Source organism: Pollicipes pollicipes, unplaced genomic scaffold, assembly GCF_011947565.3.
Source record: "Pollicipes pollicipes isolate AB1234 unplaced genomic scaffold, Ppol_2.1 Scaffold_7261;HRSCAF=8764_pilon_pilon_pilon, whole genome shotgun sequence".
NCBI classification, from domain to species: Eukaryota; Metazoa; Arthropoda; class Thecostraca; order Pollicipedomorpha; family Pollicipedidae; genus Pollicipes; species Pollicipes pollicipes.
Window position 1 is genome coordinate 24,284,999 of NW_023597054.1, and position 19,750 is coordinate 24,304,748.

The following is a 19,750-nucleotide window of genomic DNA, read 5'->3' on the forward strand; positions in this document are numbered from 1 at the left end:
GGTTACATCCGTTCACATTCGGCTAGGAGTTGCGACTAGGGACGCTTGGCGACCAAAAAACTAGGATCAACTGAGGCGCGGCTAAAACATCTGCACTGTTTGATTGGAAGACTTGAGTAGTCAAACTGCAAAGAACTGATTTGACGCGGTATTTCTACGCTGATAAGGGTCAAATCGCGCTATGCGTTGGCAAAAGCACGTTGAACGGCCTGTGACGGAACGCACCAGGTATGCTACCTTACTCTGCCAGTCAGGCGGGAAGCAAAGTCGCCACGCGCAAGTGGAGCAGGTGAGCACCGTGTGCGCGTCTACCCTTGCACGGAATGAATCCACACCTGGCACTGGGGCACACGCCGGCCGTTTGCAGGACAGAGTTGTCCCGTCTTAATCAGACGGCACAGCTCCGTGACGTCCGAGTCTATGATTGTACCAGCATGTGACCAGGCATTGATCGTTCATCGTGCTGAAGTTTAATTTTTGCATCAGACGTGCGATCTTTTGATTTCGCCACCAGGTCACCAGGCGTCAGTTATACATCATAGTAAATTATCAGAAAAATCCAAGGCGTCGACTCCTCGGTAATTTCTATCGGTTGTTGGGTGTGATCAATATTTTATATAATTATACCTCGACCTTACTAATAATATGTTATCTAACGGTGTGGTTGTGGTTTGAAACGAGCCATTGAAAAAATACTTTTCGCACGTAGCCCTGTGGCCGACGGGGTTTTCGGCAACCGATAGCTGCCAAAGCAATAGGTGCGCAACTATGGTTTCCCAATATGTGACCGGGCATTAGTCGTGCAGCCTCAAGCTAATGCTTCGACGAAATGGAAGGGATCCGAGTTATCGATTCTGCCGAATATGTGAATATCCGAATGCCACACCAACTTTGCCGGCGCCCAGTTTTAACCAGTTGCGACCGTCACAACAAGAAACGTCACAACTTGTCATGTTACAGGTCTTCCGGGATAGGCACACAGACATAAATTATCTAATTCTCTCGCGTTTTAAGACATAAGGAGACGACTTTTGCCAGGGCAACGTCGCGGCTGCTGAGACCGGTGTTCGCCACGGGTCGGACCAGCCCTGCGGGCATGCAAGGAGTAGGACAGGGCCTCTGCCGGAAAACAACTGCGCGCTTCGTATGAACTCAGGCTCGAGCAGGCTCTAGATAATAAAAAACTGGTGGGGGATCACAAGGAGGGATCACCACAGACTACATTCACCATTTGTTTGCTTCCTTAGAAGGCAGGGTAACTGCATTCCCGATACAAATTGTATAGCATGCCTTTCTGCATGCCAAAGAACCAACGACATGATATCAAAGAACGTTCAGAATATATTAAGGAAATGTACGATGGGCGTTGTCGGATTTTCCGGCTGTCCTGACATTGTCGCCACGCAAACAGTTAGCTTCTCGAACGAGCTGAAACTGGCCAACGGTAGACGGCGTATCTACGGCTCGTTGGAAGATATTGTGGTGGGGGCTTTGAACTCCAGGTCTGTAGATGCCTTGATTTCGAGAATTATGGAACATATGGTAACGAGGAGCAGGAACTCAAAGCCTCCCGGTCATGCCCTTAATGTTGGTCACGGTAACTGCGACGAATCTTTGCTACTAACTTAAACTGACTACCTTTAGTTGAAATTTTACGCGGGTGAAAACTGCTTGAAACGAAAATTCAAATTTTGCGCTGGTCAAGCCGCCTCATCGCTAAACCATCAGCGAAAGTTGTTTTCCCAACCGCAGTTACGCGTGCTTATATGCATCCATTTCATCAACTTTGATATTGGTATTTGGCATTGGTGTCTTTTGGATAGTAGTTATCCACTTATAGCTTCCGTGCTTCCACCAAGGAACTTGGAAAACCGTTTTGTTTTGATCGGCGATCACATGAGGTCGGCAGGTCAAACATCGGAGGCATATTTTTTGTACTGCCAACAGTAAACGCATCCAACTCGAACTTGATCCAAGCCTCCATTTTGTAAACTTCGAGCGGCTCACGTTAACTCAGTTGAGCGCTTTTTTATTCATCCGCGTTTCAATATCATTTTGCCATTCCATATGATGCTATTCAGCCAATGTGTTTTCAGATACAATCTGAACCTTTTAATTGGATAAATTTCGAGGATCAAAACCCACGTGACGCAGCGATTGTTGCATGAGCCCTGACCAAAATACGCGACAGTGAACGTCCACTTCAGCAGCATAATATCACGGTGAAAGTTTGACGTGTGATTCTTGACTCACATAGCTCCATCTTCCGACCTCGCCTGACCTTAAGCGCAGCCGCTGCCTCCAGCCGCAAGTCACCTCAGTCCGGGCCGAACAACGAGCAATTAAAGCGACTTGAACCAGAGGGTTGGTGAACCAAGACAGTGGCTCGAACCAACTGAGATATCGGGACGGGTAAACATTCTCGACAAATTTGATTAGATAACATTTGGTTGAGTTGATACATTATTTTGTGAAAAAAGCAGACTCATGAAAGCATCAGTGACCAGAGTTCGTGGCTCACGACTGATGGTCCTGCACATCACGCCGGTCGAGCGCCCGACTAAGCCAATTTCGAGTGACGCCGGCCGCTGCGAGCCAGCGGCGAACTGACCTGAGGCAGAATCCTTGATGTAGTTGAGCTGGAGAGCGCTGGGTTCTCCAGCGCCACACCAGCACATTCCGCTGATGATGGCTGCTTCCAGGTACTGGACCGCAGAGCTGCTCCAGTCGACACATGTCGAAACTGGAACGGAGTCACATTGTCAGCTAGACTCCAGGGCCATGGGCGAGGCGAGACTGTCACGGTGCCGCCACATCAAGACCCGGGCCATCGGTGACCAGGGCTCGCTCCCAGGTCGTCATGAGCAGGGCCTTGATCACCAGGCGACGCCGTCTACAAGGAGTGAAAATCGGGGCCGCTAATCCATCTGGTGCACGAGTCAGAATGTGCAGCCGGCAGAGGAGGGTCGTCGGCGAGGGGAGTACGGCGTAACCAACGAGTGGGGTGAACCACAGCTACCACAGCTGGGTCGGCATCTGGAGCAGTTCGGAAACCACCAGCATCAACCCTTCGAAAGTCATCGGGGGAGGCCCACAAAGTGGGCCCCGCCCCCCATGGCGTGTCAGCCTTCACAAACGGCGCCGGGAAGTAGTGCGTTGTTCACGAGGCGGCGCCGCACGCTGCGCCCGTGAGGGTGACGCCGGCACCGTCGGCGGGCACGCACGCCTCGACCCCAGCACTCGCGCCATCCACCACCTGACTGACCTGCAGCGCCAGCCGGTTACACGTCCATCATGGTTGGCACGATGCGGGCGCCTGGCCCGGTCGCCTGCGTGCGCTTGGTCGGGTCGATTCTGGTCCGTATAGATGTAGTCTAGCAACCAGCTGAAACGGCTCTGGCGCCGCACTCCGGCAGTCGCACCTCCAACAGCGGCGTGTCCGGTACGGGATGGTGGCCGGAACCGAACACCTGACGGCATAACGGGGACTCCAGTGTCACAGGTTGGGAGGCGTGTCCCGGTACCGGACATAAAGCCTGACGACCATAACGGACTCAGCGCCGCGGCATGGGGGCGTGTCCCAGCATCGGATCCATGCTGCGTGCGAATAAAGCACATAATCACAACAGTGGAGAGAGTGTGACAAACTGTCGTAGCAAACGGCATCGGCTCCTGTCGTTTGCCTGCATCGGCTCCTTGTGGTGCACCTGTATCAAGCTTCTTGTGGCGTACCTGTTGAAGATTCAATATCTGCTTTGGTCACGTTAAATGTGTTAGTGTCACTCACAAATTACCCTCGGCCGATACTTTGTTATATGCTATGTTGCGGATGTTGACCGTATCTGCCCCATGCGGTAATGGATGGTCCCTCTTGCCCTTGCCAAAAGTTCTTTTTGTCCATCCCAGGCGTCGGACGTCCGCTGACGTGCCTATCTGAGGTGTCGGACGTCCGCCGACGTGCCTATCTGAGATGTCGGACGTCCGTTGACGTGTCCATCCCAGGTATCGGACGTCCGCTGACGTGTGTATCCCAGGTGTCCTGACAGCAATTTGGTGCGATCCAAACAGGAACATCGCGACTGTTCCCCAACTTTCCGGTTGGGGGATGACTGGGATCAGCTCTGCAAACTGAGGGTACTTTGGTCGGGATTTCCAACCTTCTCCAGACTGTTTCCCAACATTTTTCCCAAGGAGGATGCCCGGCGGATTACCGAGCTGCCTATGGCGATTATGCACCGAAAACGAATTCCCAAGGAAATTCCAAATCCATCGGTTAGGGAGTCCCAAGTTTCCCCAAGCGATGGCCGATGGCAGGACCTCAATCGCGGAAAGCTCGAAAAAACCGAAGCATTTCTCAGGCCAGTTGTGGAAACTTAGCCTTTCACAATCTTTCCCTAGCATTCCCCAACCTGTCCCCAAGCAAATTGCTGGCCTGGATGGTGGGAGTGCGTTTGAACGTACCGGCCTCAAGCGGCGGGAGTCCGCTGACCGTACCTGCCTCAGGTGGTATGGGCCAGCCGACGTACCTGCTCCAGGTGGCGCGGCGCGTGCTTCGGCCGCCTGGCGCACCTTGGCGCGCAGGTGGTGAGCGCGCCGCCGCCACCATTGCCACGTGCGCCGGCACGCGCGCCTCCTGCGGGGCCCACGAGTGAACTCGACGTCGCACAGCTGGCGCGACTCCAGAAGTTTGCCGAAGTCGTCATGCAGCGTGCATTTCGGGTAGGCCTGAGAACTAGAGGACAGGCCGGCAGTTAGACACAGTAGCAGCTGGCAGATGAGCGTCGTTACTTAGTTGTGCAGTTGTAGAGCAAAGAGGAACGATGCAGCGGAGTTGCATATCCGAACGCCTCTGAAGGGAGGAGAAGTGATTTGACTGTTGATGACGCAGCCCGGTCGGCATACCGACGGGCCGCACGGAGACACGGCTTCGGACACATCAGGCTGAACCTGGAGCCAAAGGAGCCGGTCAGTGAGCCGCAGGAGGTGGTCGGACTGCCCGCTGATGAGCCGCAGGAGATGGTCGGACTACCCTCTCGTGAGCCGCAGGGGGTGGCCGGATTGCCCGCCAATGAGCCGCAGGAGATGGTCGGACTGCCCTCTCGTGAGCCGCAAGGGGGTGGTCGGACTGCCCGCCGATGAGCCGCAGGAGATGGTCGGACTGCCAGTCTCGTGAGCCGCAGGGGGTGGTCGGACTGCCCCGCCGATGAGTCGCAGGAGATGGTCGGACTGCCCTCTCGTGAGCCGCAGGAGATGGTCGGACTGCCCTCTCGTGAGCCGCAGGAGATGGTCGGACTGCCCTCTCGTGAGCCGCAGGGGGTGGCCGGATTGCCCGCCAATGAGCCGCAGGAGATGGTCGGACTGCCCTCTCGTGAGCCGCAGGGGGTGGTCGGACTGCCCGCCGATGAGCCGCAGGAGATGGTCGGACTGCCCTCTCGTGAGCCGCAGGGGTGGTCGGACTGCCCTCTCGTGAGCCGCAGGAGATGGTCGGACTGCCGCCGATGAGTCGCAGGAGATGGTCGGACTGCCCTCTCGTGAGCCGCAGGAGTTGGTCGGACTGCCCTCTCGTGAGCCGCAGGAGATAGTCGGACTGCCCTCTCGTGAGCCGCAGGGGTGGTCGGACTGCCCGCCGATGAGTCGCAGGAGATGGTTCGGATGCCCTCTCGTGAGCCGCAGGAGATAGTCGGACTGCCCTCTCGTGAGCCGCAGGAGATAGTCGGACTGCCCTCTCGTGAGGCCCGCAGGAGATGGTCGGACTGCCCGCCGATGAGTCGCAGGGGGTGGTCGGACTGCCCTCTCGTGAGCCGCAGGAGATAGTCGGACTGCCCTCTCGTGAGCCGCAGGAGATGGTCGGACTGCCCTCTCGTGAGCCGCAGGAGATGGCCGGAATGTCCGCGGGGAGCCGCAGGAGGTGGTCGGTCTCATGTTTTATGCAATTCGATACCCGTCCCGCGAGTCCGCTGACTCGCCCGTGAGACTCCGGTCCCCGAACCAAGAGCTGTGCGGGTGCTTACAGTTTGCTAGGCACAACATTATGAGTCTCAGCGCTCCGATCCCACACCGTCCGGGCCACAACAGCAGTCGCACAGGCCTGACCGCCGGAGTCTCCCCGCCTTGCCTATCAGCGTGCCACAGCAGTCACACAGGTCTGACTCCAAGGGTCCCTCCCCCGTTTAGCAGAATGCCACAGCAGTCACACAAGTCCGACTCCGGGGATCCCTCGCTCTGATGTTCGACATGAGCGTGCCATCAGGCGGCGCCGCACCTGGAAGCGGTACATCTCGCCGCTGCGCACGTTGTTGTCCACCGTCCCGCCGAAGATGTACATGGCGTCGTGCACGACGGCCGCCGCGTGAAGAGCCGCCCCGAAGGCAGCTGCGAGTCGGCAGACGGCACCACCGTCGACCACGTTTGTGTGTCCAGGTCGAAAACTGGAACAGCCCCAGACGCGGCGGTCAGCGGTACGGTAGGCGTAACGGTCTCAGGTCGCAGCACCGGCGAGGGCGAGGAGGCCAGTGATAAGCAGTACCGACCGCAGCGCCGGCGAGGCGAGGCGACCAGCGGTAAGCAGTCCCGACCGCAGCGCCGGCGAGGCGAGGCGACCAGCGGTAAGCAGTCTCGGCCGCAGCACCGGCGAGGCCGAGCGACCAGCGGTAAGCATGTACCGACCGCAGCGCCGGCGAGGCGAGGCGACCAGCGGTAAGCAGTACCGATCGCAGCACCAGCGAGGCGAGGCGACCAGCGGTAAGCAGTACCGATCGCTGCGCCGGCGAGGCGCGCGTATCATGCCTTCATCCGTGGATTTTACGATGTGTGTAGCTGCTGCAAGCCACACACATCACGGACGTACATCCAGTGTTATATGTACAAGCGCCGTGATCATTTGCGCTGATTGCAGCGGGTACCACTCGCAACCCCAAAAGCTAAGCCATTCCATGCACAAGGTCCGTATCGGAGAAGATATTATGTGATCTCACTCAGGAACGACTGCCTGCACTTCGCGCTGTGCTTTGAACCAGCCCGCACAATTCCAACCGTTATGGTGCTCATTCGCTGAGGCCCCTGCCGTGCACCAGGAAGAGCTACCAAAAAGCTCACCCCTTCCCTGCCGCATCCATACGCCTACTCATCCCAAACCCCCTCTAAAACATAGCGCGCCGCGGTACGGCAAAAAGCCAGGAAGGGGGGCGGCGTTTCCCCCCCCCCCCAGGCCCGGTCGGGTCGGGAGCCGCCGTTGGACGCCACTGACCAGTGCAGGTCGTTGGGTTAGCGTGGAGTCGGCGGCGCCGCCCAGGACGTACAGGTGCCGGTCGTACGCCACCATGGTGTGGCCATAACGACGCGTCGGCGCCGGTGGCGCCCCCACGCAGGATGTGGTCCGTCGAGATACGGCTCCAGCTGCGACGGGGTCGCACCGAGGTCAGGCCGAGGTCACAGCGGGGGTCGCACTGAGGCCATGCTCGCCTGCGTCTGGCTCATGGGCCAGACCGAAACAACAGGCCGCTAATGTAAGGCGGTGGGTTAGAGGGGGGAAAAGGTTGATCTATCAATAACACCGAAGTGGGAAAGGGGTCTCCCTGTCTGAGAAACTTGGAAAGAGGATAGTCAGTGAGTTTTCATTACCCGTCCCACGATGTGCAATGGCCTCTGCTCGCAGCACCAGCAAAGAAGACCTGCGACAAAGCAGTAGGCGACTGACTCTCCCCACCCCGCTACTCACACCTGGTCGATGAGGTTAAACTGAAAGAGCGAGTTGGTGGTGATCCTGGCGCCTGAGTGCCCGCTGAAGACGAACATGGAGTCGCGCGCTACGGCCATCGGGAAGTTGCAACAGGTGGGCGGGCACTCGCCCTTCTGCTGGATCTCCTCCCATACGTGCGTGTCGCCCTGCGCCAGAGGAGGGCGGTGAGCGCCACCAGCCAGCCCAGGTGAGCGTTACTCGTGACCTGGCCTGACGCTGCCGGCGGCAGGGTCAGTACGGTGGCGCCAGTTCACGCCCTGACGGCGGCAGTGACACGTCCAGCTCCACGTGAGTGACATGACCTCATATATCTGCCGCTCGTATGGGCGCGGGTCTGCAGTGACACGCCTCAGCTCCACGTCAGTGACATGGCCTCATATATCTGGCGCTCGTATGGGCGCGGGTCTGCAGTGACACGCTCAGCTCCACGTGAGTGACATGGCCTCATATATCTGGCGCTCGTATGGGCGCGGGTCTGCAGTGACACCCCCAGCTCCACGTGGGTGACATGACCTCATATAGCTGCCGCTCGTATGGGCGCGGGTCTGCCAGCAGTTCGCCATAAGCCACATAGCGCACATGTTCATCTTTTCGCCGTAATGGCATGGTCGCCACCCCGCTGTCATTAACACGGTCCACATGCCAGTCACCTGCCGTCAGTGGCACGACCGTATGCCCCACAGCCCACCGTCAGTGACACGGTTCGCATGCCCCCCAGACCACCGTCAGTGACACGGTCCGTATGTCCCCAGCCCACCGTCAGTGATATGGTTCGCATGCCCACAGCCCACCGTCAGTGATACGGTCCGCATTCTCCCAGACCACCCGTCAGTGACACGGTCCGTATGTCCCCCAGACCCCCGCCAGTGACACAGTCCGTATGTTTCAGCCCACCTTCAGTGATGCGGTCCGGATGCCCCCAGATCAACCGTCAGTGACACGGTCCGCATGCCCCCAGAGCACCGTCAGTGATACGGTTCCGTATGCCCCCAGCCCACCCGTCAGCGATACGGTCCGTATGTCCCATAGCCTACCGTCAGCGATACGGTCCGCATGCTCCCAGCAGAGCACCGTCAGCGATAACGGTCTGCATGCCCCCAGCCCACCGTCAGCGATACGGTCCGTATGTCCCGTAGCCTACCGTCAGCGATACGGTCCGCATGCCACCAGACCAGCGTCAGTGACACGGTCCGTATGTCCCCCAGACTACCATCAGTGACGCGGTCCGCATGCCCCCAGCCCACGTCAGTGACACGGTCCGCATGTCCCCAGACCACCATCAGTGACACGGTCCGCATGTCTCCAGACCACCGTCAGTGGCACGGTCTACACGATGTCGTGTCGACAGTCACGGAATACGTGGTCTGGGCCTGCACTTCGAGCTTCTACGGGAACAACTTTTTTCAACAAAATTCGACACAAGTGGCGTCATGCAGCACAAAGAACAAAACTAAGCCCGACCGACGACAGTTTAGCGACAGGTGATCAACATGGTCAGTTCAATGCATTGGAATATCACGAGTAGGCCATTATTTCTGTCAACTCAAAAACCTCGGCACGAGTTTGTACGCACGAGCTATTATAAACATTCTTTAAAAAGATTTAATCCGAACCTTTTGAATAGAAGTATTTCTGGGATCAGAGCTCGCGCTAAGCAATGCTTCTTGTGCAAGATCTGACCCCTACCATCCGATAGCACAATCTCATGCCAACGGCAGAATTTGGTGGCGAAAGCTTAAACGGCCGCAATGCTCGGCACAGTCCGTCCTGCCCCCTGGCGTCATCTGTCCTTTATCGCGGCCGGCTGCCACCGGGCCGTAGGCCCCACCTGCTAAGGGAAAACAGCAAGCGCCTATTTAAAGCGACTCGAACTCCCCCGCCACGGGCGGGCGAATCGGAAGGATGCGCCTCTAACCAACTGAGCTATCGGAACTGAATTTAGATCTGTTCCTCAATCTGTTTGTCCCCCCAGGGCACATAAATGAATGCATTATTTCATGAATGTGCATTCAGGACATTGCAACACCGACCCTCCGAGTTTACCAGCACACCCATCACTCTATATCATCTTTGTAAACGTATCTATGAGGTCAGTCGACGCTCCGTATCAGACTGTCGCGATTTTTCAGCTCCATCTAACCAACCATGGGTGCAGGCCATAAGGGAGGCGCGGCGGCACGGCCCCACTTTTGAACGTGGGAGCCAGCATGCTACCCTGCGCCTCCCTCCCCACTTTTTCAGCTTTAATTTGCATTAATCTAGTTGCAGCACCACTGGGGATGGGGGACGGGGGACGCATCGCTCTCCATCTTCGGATACGAAGGGACAGTCCCCTCTATCACAACAGTTTCTTTACAAGACAAAATGTATTCCTGGCAAGCATTTTCATTCATAGGGACCTATTTTTATTCCACCAGAATGAAATTCCATATCTGTTTTTGGTCGCAATGTTAACTTTATGACGTTACTGAGACACATGCAAATGACCACTGGGCGGCATTCCCAAGATTATCCAAGTGCATTCAGTGTCTTCACTCCAGTGCGTGGAGTTAAAGCCGGATGGGACGCGACTGGACCACCACGTGCCTGGGAGGACATGTATATTACATATTTCTTGAAAAAGGTGAAAACTTATAACGCGAGGTTATGCCTGCCTTTCAGTGTCTCCAGGTGCGAAAACTGAGTTCAGTACCTATCACGTGAGTAACATTTGGCAAATATTTCTGTCCATCGCACACCTGGAACCGTTCTTTGACAGAAAGGTACCTTGCATGATACCGACATCATAAAATATGTCTTGGCCCATGTGCGCCCAACTCGAGAAATCCGCACGGTAGTCAGCTCTAATGAAGATTACACTTCCACTACAATGTGGCGACACCCAATCGAATAAAGTTTATTTTCATACTGTCATTATCATTATGAACAATTCTTTACAAGAAACATTTAAGCAGCTTTGGGCGATAAACTTTCATTTAAAACCAAAACAGTCTCAGCCTGACTCGGCCCGGAGGGACGAAGGAGGATCTGTTCCCATCAAAGCCTTCCGAACACGGCGCAACAATGCCGGGACGCGGTGCCTAGAATTCACTCATTAAAAGAAATTCGTTCATTTCCTTGCCCCAACTCCACTCTGGCAAAGTATGGTCCATTATAACCTCTGATGAGTCAAGTATTGTTTAAGTTAAAAAGGGCTCTGCCCAATCAACTGCAAATAACTTTCTCTTCGATGGGATTTTATTATTTGCTGCACGATGCTCAGAAAGTAAGACTGTCCAGCCGGCCCGTCGAGACATTCTGTGGACCGGCTGGGGTCCGGCTTATTTGAAAATCCTCTTAGCTTTGATAGTTGACCCCCCTTGAAATCTAAAGAACTAGACTTTGACCTAAGGCCAAAGACCTCGTTTTCATTAAAACCGCCTCCCAAACTGCTGTCCTGTACAGTTTTCGAGTTTCGGGCTTGCATAATTTGTGTCTGCAGATATACCGTCCCCTCAGGCGCTAGATCGGGACCCTGGATACGCTTGGGTTGAGGCATCTGCATTTCGTACAGAGGAACATAGATACTCGTTTCAAGCTTACACGCACGAAAAGGTTTGAATTTGATATAAGGTAATCGCGGACAAATAGACATTTATCTTGTCATTCAGGTCAGGAGTGTGGAGTATCGCCAAGGATTTCTGTTTTCTGTCGTGATGTCAATCCTCGTCTGCCATCCAGAAATAGGAGTCACTTTTTATGGCAATTCCGCGGCTAATGCCAAGTTTAGCTTACTTTTGTACTACCTTTAACAAGCATGCCAATAAACCTAGTTCACCAGCCATCTTTCTCAAACCGCACTGGACACAGGCACTTCATGTGGTAAATGACAGCACGTTTTATCCTACCATGTACAACGATCGGAGATGCTTAAGGACAGGCTCTAGTTTCCTCTTGTACGGAAGGCTCCATACGATCTTTTCAATAACAGCTAATATTTTAGTCAGATACCGTAACTGATAATTTGCGGATGTTGTATGGAAAGCCGGTAGAATACGTAATGCCAGGTTTGAGCTAAAATGCCGAGTTAACCTAAACGTCAACAGATAAAATTAACCTAACCTTTACGATTAACCTAAACGTCAACAGATAAAGATGCGCATCTTGTTTAAAAAAGCGTGTACCTTCGTCCTGCATACTAAAGCAGATTAAATCAACTACGTTGAAGAAGGAGCAACTGAACTGACGGTGGACCAATGCATGCCTCGGCAGGCAGCAAGGCACGCATGTTCCGGAAAGTATATTCGCTGCTGTGGTGTGGTGTAAGGGAAGATAATTCGGAAATGTTACGGTAGCAGATGTCCTTTACATGCTTTATACACCAATAAGTAATATGCAGTCTGCGTGCCCAAAAATTATAATTAACAACAACACCAATAAGAAGTGATGCTGCTCCACAAACATGTAGCAAAGCAATCACACGATCAGTTCGCAGTCATCCAGGGAACAGGCGATACAGGACAGCGACCGCCGACGCCGGAGGGGAGCACGGCTCAGACGAGGAATATCCCAAGGGAGCACAGCTCAGACGAGGAATATCCCAAACAAGGGCCTTCATGTTGTAACTCGTTTTTCACAGGACAAACCCCAGTTTTGTGATTTTTGTCACATCGTTTTGGCGAGTACTATGGCAGTACTATGGCTTCCGAAGTCACTTCTGCCCAAAATTTTGCGACAAATCTTATATCGTGAAAAACAGTCGGCAGTATTCAGCCGCATGTAAACCATGGCGCACTTTGGGTCATTCCTTCGAATTTTACATTTTGAGCATTCTGTACCCGGGCCACAATTTGGCATCTACCCTGTGGAAGCTGATCCCTGCCCAATGACTCAAAACGTTTACCCACTCGTGGAATTTCGCAAAGAAAAAAGACGCTGGTGGCGCCTCCTCAACGTAGTTAGCCTGTGTCCGCTTATCTGCAATTTACGATCTGCAATTAATCGAACGTTAAATTAGCATAAAAAGTGCATGCATGGCGTTTATGCGTCCAAAAGAAATAAAACCGTGCAATTTGTCAAAAATCATCAATTTTCGCCGTCTTTGAACCAACGACCATTTTGCTGAACTGCGTGCATTCCACAATTAGGTTAAGCATGCGCGCTGTGAGTGCAAGCTTTCAAAAAACCCCAAACCTCGGTTTTGTCCAGCGTAGTCCACTTTCTCTTCAGTTTTGGATGTTTAGAAATTACGATCGTGTTGAGGCAAATTAAATGAGTTATGAAAAACAAGTCAAGCTTCATTGGTTTTAGGTAGTATGCCATTCGTGGGTCTAAACATGGAATGTTACCAGCCACGTAATGACGGTTTAAAGTGAATTTTCGAGCTTGAAGGTATTTAAATAAACATCATATATGACGAAATAAGCTCACTCCCAGCCATAAGTACACTTGGAGCGTTCTAGACGGTACACTTGTTATAAAAACATGCATTTAAATACGTAATTGTTTGATTGCGTCCTCGCACCTTGCACCACATCGATTAAGAGCCGATTCACGGCCATTATATCTGGAAATCGTGTTCACTAACGCCAGGTATGAACGACTAAAAACTATATTTTTCTTGGCTTTGGCCGCCGCATGACTGGCGGAATGGCAGGATTTGAATAGCATTGCCATTACGTCATGAATACCTGGGTGATCTTGAAATAGTCTTCACGAAAAAGTATGTACGTTTTCGCCGGTGTGTAACTCAGAAACTAGCGGGTTTTAGGACTTAAGAGGGGCAGGGCCGTGAACTGCATCGAATCATTTGCAGGATGGCTACTTCAGTTCAATACCTTATACAAATGTGGAAAATTCCATTTTAGCTCAGTTCTTGCCACCGTAATTCCGCGAATGGACACAAGTCGTTGCGGATCGTTTGGTACAAACAGGTCAAATCACTCCGCTAAAAGGACATCCTTGCCTCATTCCTCGGCTGACATTGAAGCTGTCCAAGTCACGAAATTTGATTAATATTGTCTGGGTGTCAGGGACATGGTTTCGCAAAATCAGCTAAGAGCTGAAAGGGGCAGTGGGAAGAACCACGGACTTCCCAAAAAACCGCAGGTCCCAGTTGACACGATGTGGAAGTACACCTAGTGACATGCTTGCCAAGTCCGAGAAGCTACTTGCAATCGCGTATTCCAGGCAGTCTAAAACCGTTCTAACGTTTCGGCCCGTATAACCTACACAGACCCATTTTAACCACATTTTGTTGTAATAGCTTATAATAGCTATAGTTGTAACAGCTTACTTACACTACCTATATGCCGCTAGGCGTCTGGTCCCGACCTTTTACACCAACGGTAGCAAACTGGACCGAAAATTTCCATCGTAACGCCGATATCTTGCTTCTTCGGGATAAGCGTCGCAATATTTTGAACAAAAGGATTGTACCTTTGCCTCGAAGATACCGTTGCCTACTGAGACAGGCATTTCACCAGTTTTGTTTGACAACTCCTTGAAAAGTTTGGTTGTCAGTGCTTAGGGACCGGGGGAGGTGGCAAGCGGTGGACCGTATGACCTTTTCTGCGAAAGCGGCAGATTGCGCCTGGCATTACAGTATGCTTCCTCTGGCTAATGGGTATCACATAAAGTCTCTTGCTTCTATTACGCCGTCTGCACTTTCGAATATTCATCTGCCGTTTTCCCTTCGCTTGAATTGTTTTTCTGACCAGCCGAATCGTTTCGTACTATTTTTAACCGTGATGCGTCCCTAATAACTTCGCCCCGCGCCACGTGCAGGACAGTGCCCAGCAACGCACTTTTGGTTTCAGTCAGTGTATCAATGATGTACTGAAGTTTCGGTGCATCATTCATAACACAATGAGAAAGGTGCCTTCTAGTGTCTGTATTTTATTGTCACGCACAGGGCAGGTCGGATCAAAATATAGAAACAGACATCCAAAATTGATTATTGATGGCTGCAGGAATACATCGGCTTCCATCCCCCTCCTGTTGAGACCAGGATGCAGGATATGACGAGGGCTTGGATCTTGACTCTCGTGGCGGATCACCTGCAATATAACCCGACTATACCTGTAGCAAGTGAATACGCTACTTGAAGCATACAACATCTATACATAACATGGAAGGGAAAATCAGATTTAGATTCAGGACCCAAAGCTGAGAACAAATTACAAAACTGAGAAAACCGCTGAGATCGTACACAGCTATACACATAAACACAAGACGTGAGCATCTGTTAAGAATGAAGCTTCATTCGTAAAAATGCATGCTGTTTTAAGAACGAGTCAAATTCTTGGCATGCGTCACCTGATCGCCACCAAACACAGGCACAGAACTTATACAGGTTGAAAAGAAAAACATGCCCAGATTTCGCATGCTTACCGCATAAAAATTACACGAAACACTGCCAAATGTTTTGAAGTGCAACATTCACCAAACCATGGAAATATGAGCCATGCACCGTCCCCATTTGGTTATCACTCCGGGAAGCTTTTAGGGCACGTGCTCCAGGTAAAACCCCTGTTTCGTCGGAGGCAGAGATCCACGCACCTTGCTACCTCACCGTAAATTCTGCCCCCTCCGCAAATACTTGGCTCATTTTGTGATTTCACACCTTCATGGCAAGTTTCCGGCAAACTCTTTATGCGTCAGAATCATGCATGTCTTTGGCTACATTCTGATGGATAATTTCGTAAGTAATTTGGGCATGGTGAAATAGCCGTTAGGTAACTGAATGACACAGTAGTTTACCCTATGTTGCGTTGCGCTAGAAAGGCGATGTTTTTTCAGCGTTTTTTTTTCAGAAGAAAACATACGCATTTATCACCCAAGCAAGTGGTTGCCCAAAAGACTCGTTCTTAACATGCTCTTCAACAGACCTCCACCGGACTGCGGTGGTTGACATGTAAACATGTTCCATGGCTTACCGTCAGCGACATGGTCCACATGTCGTCGAGTCTGGCGTTGCCGTCGTACCCGGCGAAGATCCACAGTTTGTTGTCGTAAACGGCCGCGCCGTGAGCCGACCGCGCCACCGGGGCCCTGCCCGGTCACGCCGCACAACACAAGCGCATCGTCAGGTCAGGGGCACGACACAACGTAAGGTCACACAAGATCAGGTGGCCTGCCGAGTGGGCACGAGTGTCATTACCCCAACCCGCCCTGGCCAAGTACGCCAGAAAACAGCGGCTTGTATATTGGTCTGATCGAGCGACTGGTAGAAAAATAGCCAACAATTCATCTGGCGGACGCTGTTTTTACCGATAGGCGCACATGTGGCTGATTTCACCGCGGCAGAATCGACTTTAACTTCGCCCACATTGCATCGGGTTACTCTCGGCCCCAACTTCCAGCAGCAAAAAGCAAATCGGAGGCGATTCCAAATCTGATCTTGGCACATCCAGCTCGATTCCAAAATCGATTACAATGGAGTCGATTCCGGTGACAGCAGTTCGGAGTATAAACCGTCCTATGTGCCTCGTAAAAGCATTCGTAAGACACAAATTTTGAAAATATCAGAGATATATACGGCGCAACAATGGTCGCACATACAATATGCTCCCACAGAGCTGTGAGGGAGTCTGGCATTTCTTACAATCATACGTCGTAAACGGTCTCTCCTTACAGGTCAAACGTCATGCATGGTTCTCCCCTACAAGTCGGCTCAGTTGGCTCAGTTGACTCATGGCGGTCTCATTCAACCCCGTTCACACATCTTCTCCAACTCTCATCATTTGCAAAAGAGTCGATTGCACATAAAGCATAAATTTGGTTGACTTATGAAATGACAGAGTCCACCAAGACTCAATCACAGGTCTGCTCAGTCGCTGGCAGGAGACAGCAATGATCCCTATGACGTCACAGGGTGAGCTGGTATGTCTGTACATAAGCACAGCACGTCTTGTTGATGCAGGATGGCGAGTCGCGCAATGGACATGCCGTGGTGCTTAGGGTAAGCTGAGGGGAGGAGTTCCAACACACAACTGAGATCAGCCAACGCTCACCTATGGGGACAAAACATGCAAAAAACCAAGTGATCGTCGCGCTCCCCACAAATGTCCCAACGCTTCCTTAGAAGCCTTACCGCGAATCGACTCAGTTGTCACGGAGAGACATCAACTTGTCGACGCTTCATGCACACTTCACAAACACAGGCCTGGTCAACCCTATCCGTGAAATTTGTACCTGCCTGGAACTTCCACCTCCACCCATTGTTCCGTGGAGAACTGTATTCGTACAGATCGTTCGGTTCCCTAAGGTTTGAGTTGGAGTGTATATCGCCCGTGTAGCCTCCGAAGATTATCATCGAAGAGCCGAATAGCTGAAAAATGCCTGCGTTATGTGTCTGCTCATTTTGCTGGATCAATGTCAGGTCAGTGTGTGCTATAGACACTTTCTAAAAGGAGCGCATTTTCCGATCTGAACAGGAAGAGCAACATCAAACTGAATGCCATTAACAGGCTGCTGAGCAGAAAACAGCTCAGTTCACCCAAGGGCCGTCACCCTATCCCGGGTGGGGGTGGGGGGGGGGGGGGGAGGCGTCACCTACCACGGCGAGTGGTGATACCGACAGCAGGGCGTGCCGTTGGACGCGCACTTGGCCCACGACTTTTCTTTTACGTCAAAACGCAGCAGATCGTTGAGCATGGTGCGCCCATTGTCGCCGCCGAACACGTAGATGCCGTCCTTGTAGGCCACCACTGTGTGCTTGCTCCGTCTGGTGAACAGACATTGGGAGACTGGGTTGTAGGGGGAGCAGCCTACTGCTGGCAGCTCCGTGCATTACCTTCTTCAGCTCCTCTCACAGCATGCCAGTATCACACTTTTAAAAGCAGTTAAGCTGGCAGCCAAAATAGATTATATGTCTCTTGTATTATCTGCCATGAATGGATGACTTAGAACATGGGTGAGCTCACTGCTTAGCTCCCAGCACCCATGAACAAAAAATCAAGTGGCACTGGATACTGTTACTGTGTAAGCATGGTCAAGCACGGTCAAACTGTGCTGCTCCAGTACACACCTGTGCCTGCATCTCGGATATTTTGTGCAAGATACAATATTAAGAATCTATTTAATCTCCATCTCACCTGTCACCAACAAACTTGTAGAGCTCTGGCATTCTGCGCCATCGATGTACTGTCTCGAATGGCCCAAAGTCCAGGGTGAGACAGTCAGCAGAGTCTGGCCAGACAGGGTCAAACTCAAGCCCTGATGTCCTTGATGCTGCCATTATCTTCCTCCCTGTTGTAAAAGAATAGACAACCTGTGATTACCCAGACATGCAGGATGTGATGTTTATAGCCATAATGTAAGCCAAATTGATCATGTTTGCAAGTTATTTATTCTTCACTCGGGAGAAATATGGGTGGGCAATTTATATTAGCTCAGCATAGGCCATGCAAGGCATACAGCAAAACAAGTAATGCATCCTGAGCCCTTCCTTGCACCATAATTTGCAATCCTACACATGACACACCACAGACCAGACACACCACTTTGTCACGATAAAGCTGAATTTTTCACAATTAAAAAACACAAATTTTGGCAACTGCACCAAGCTGGTGTCAAAAACCCCTTCTAACATCATCTGAGAAATGCTGGGTCCCTCATCAAGTGAGGGACCCATCAAATGAATAGAATGGGCATTTCACACCTTGAAATGTCAGTTAAAATCTTACCTTAAAGTGCAATAATTACAATTGCGATGACAGAATCAATATGCAATAGCAGTTGTCATGGCACTATTCATGTACACGTATGCGCGGAACTCAAACAGTACGTGGATGGATAACAGAAATTGAGGTACAGCTTAACAGTCTTATCCTATTTTTCAGCCCCGAATAATGAGTTGTCTCGCCCTGGTAATATCCTGGAACTGCTCCCTATTGCTTTTTGGGCATTGCCGAATCCCACCGGTATGCCATCAACACAAACAAGGCCGTATAAAAGATGGCAGGATCATCGGGTGATTTAGGCTCCCCTTCTACTCAACGTTAGCGTGACGTCACTGGAGTCTTTTTTCAGCAGGCGCTGTGCGCGTTTCCGCGCGTTGTGTAATCTTCCGAACGAAATCATTGCTTGCCTGTTGTTTTCAGTCACCTTGGTTATTGCATCTAAAATTTGGATCGAAAATATTTTCGTGCTTGCATTGATACTGACGTTGTCGGCAAATGTTATCTTGTTCAGGTCAGGTCATGTAAGGCTCACTGTTCTCGTGCCCCAACCGCCGCTGTTTTTTGTGTGTCATCGACTTGTGCGTGCTAACGGCCCTCGAGCCAGGCCAGCCTGGAGATCGAACTGTTCCGCGTCTCAAATCTGAACGTCCCGGCTGAACTTGCCCGGACACCTTGTGATGCGCTCGCTTTGAACCGCGGTGGTTGGCGCGGTGTTTCTAAAGCAAGCCTCAGACACACATTCGGGAGACGGCTCCCGCTTTAAACTCAGCAGCCTCCAAAAAAAGTCCGGACCACGCGTTCCAAGGTGGCCACTGCGGCTTCAGCACGCTTAACACACAGTTAGCTCGTGCGTCCTAAGGTGGCCGTTCAGGCCTCGACAAGCTCCATAGAACCTGGGCCAGGTGTCTCACTGTAACCTCACCAGGTTCCACCAAAAATCCCAGGCCACGCGTCCAAAGACGGCCGTCGAGATCTTATCAGACCCCTTACACAGTTCACCTCATGTCTTCCAAGGTGGCATAAGACTAGGTCAAACAAGCAGTTCAGTCCACTCGTCTCATAAAGGCCGTTAGCACCCCAATAAGGCGGCCAGAGGCCCGTCCTTCTGCTATTTGTCTAAAGCAGTGAGAACAGAAGTCGCTGCGCCTCCTTCCTCTCCAGTCCTTACACAATGTCAGTCCTCAAACAGCTTCATGCCGACGGTGGGGCACCCCAGCGGACCGGGCTAGACAGTGGCCACCGGCTAGTCAGGCGCACCCTAGGGGGTAACACCGGCGCGGGACCCAGAACAGCTACAAACCGCATGCAAGACGACTCACGCGTCCCTACCACCTATCCACACCTCCCC

General features: G+C 52.1%; 1 pseudogene; it reads right to left on the reverse strand.

Moving 5' to 3' along the window:
* Positions 1–238: 238 nt before the first annotated feature.
* Positions 239–18,641, reverse strand: LOC119111215 (leucine-zipper-like transcriptional regulator 1; annotated as a pseudogene).
* Positions 18,642–19,750: the final 1,109 nt, after the last annotated feature.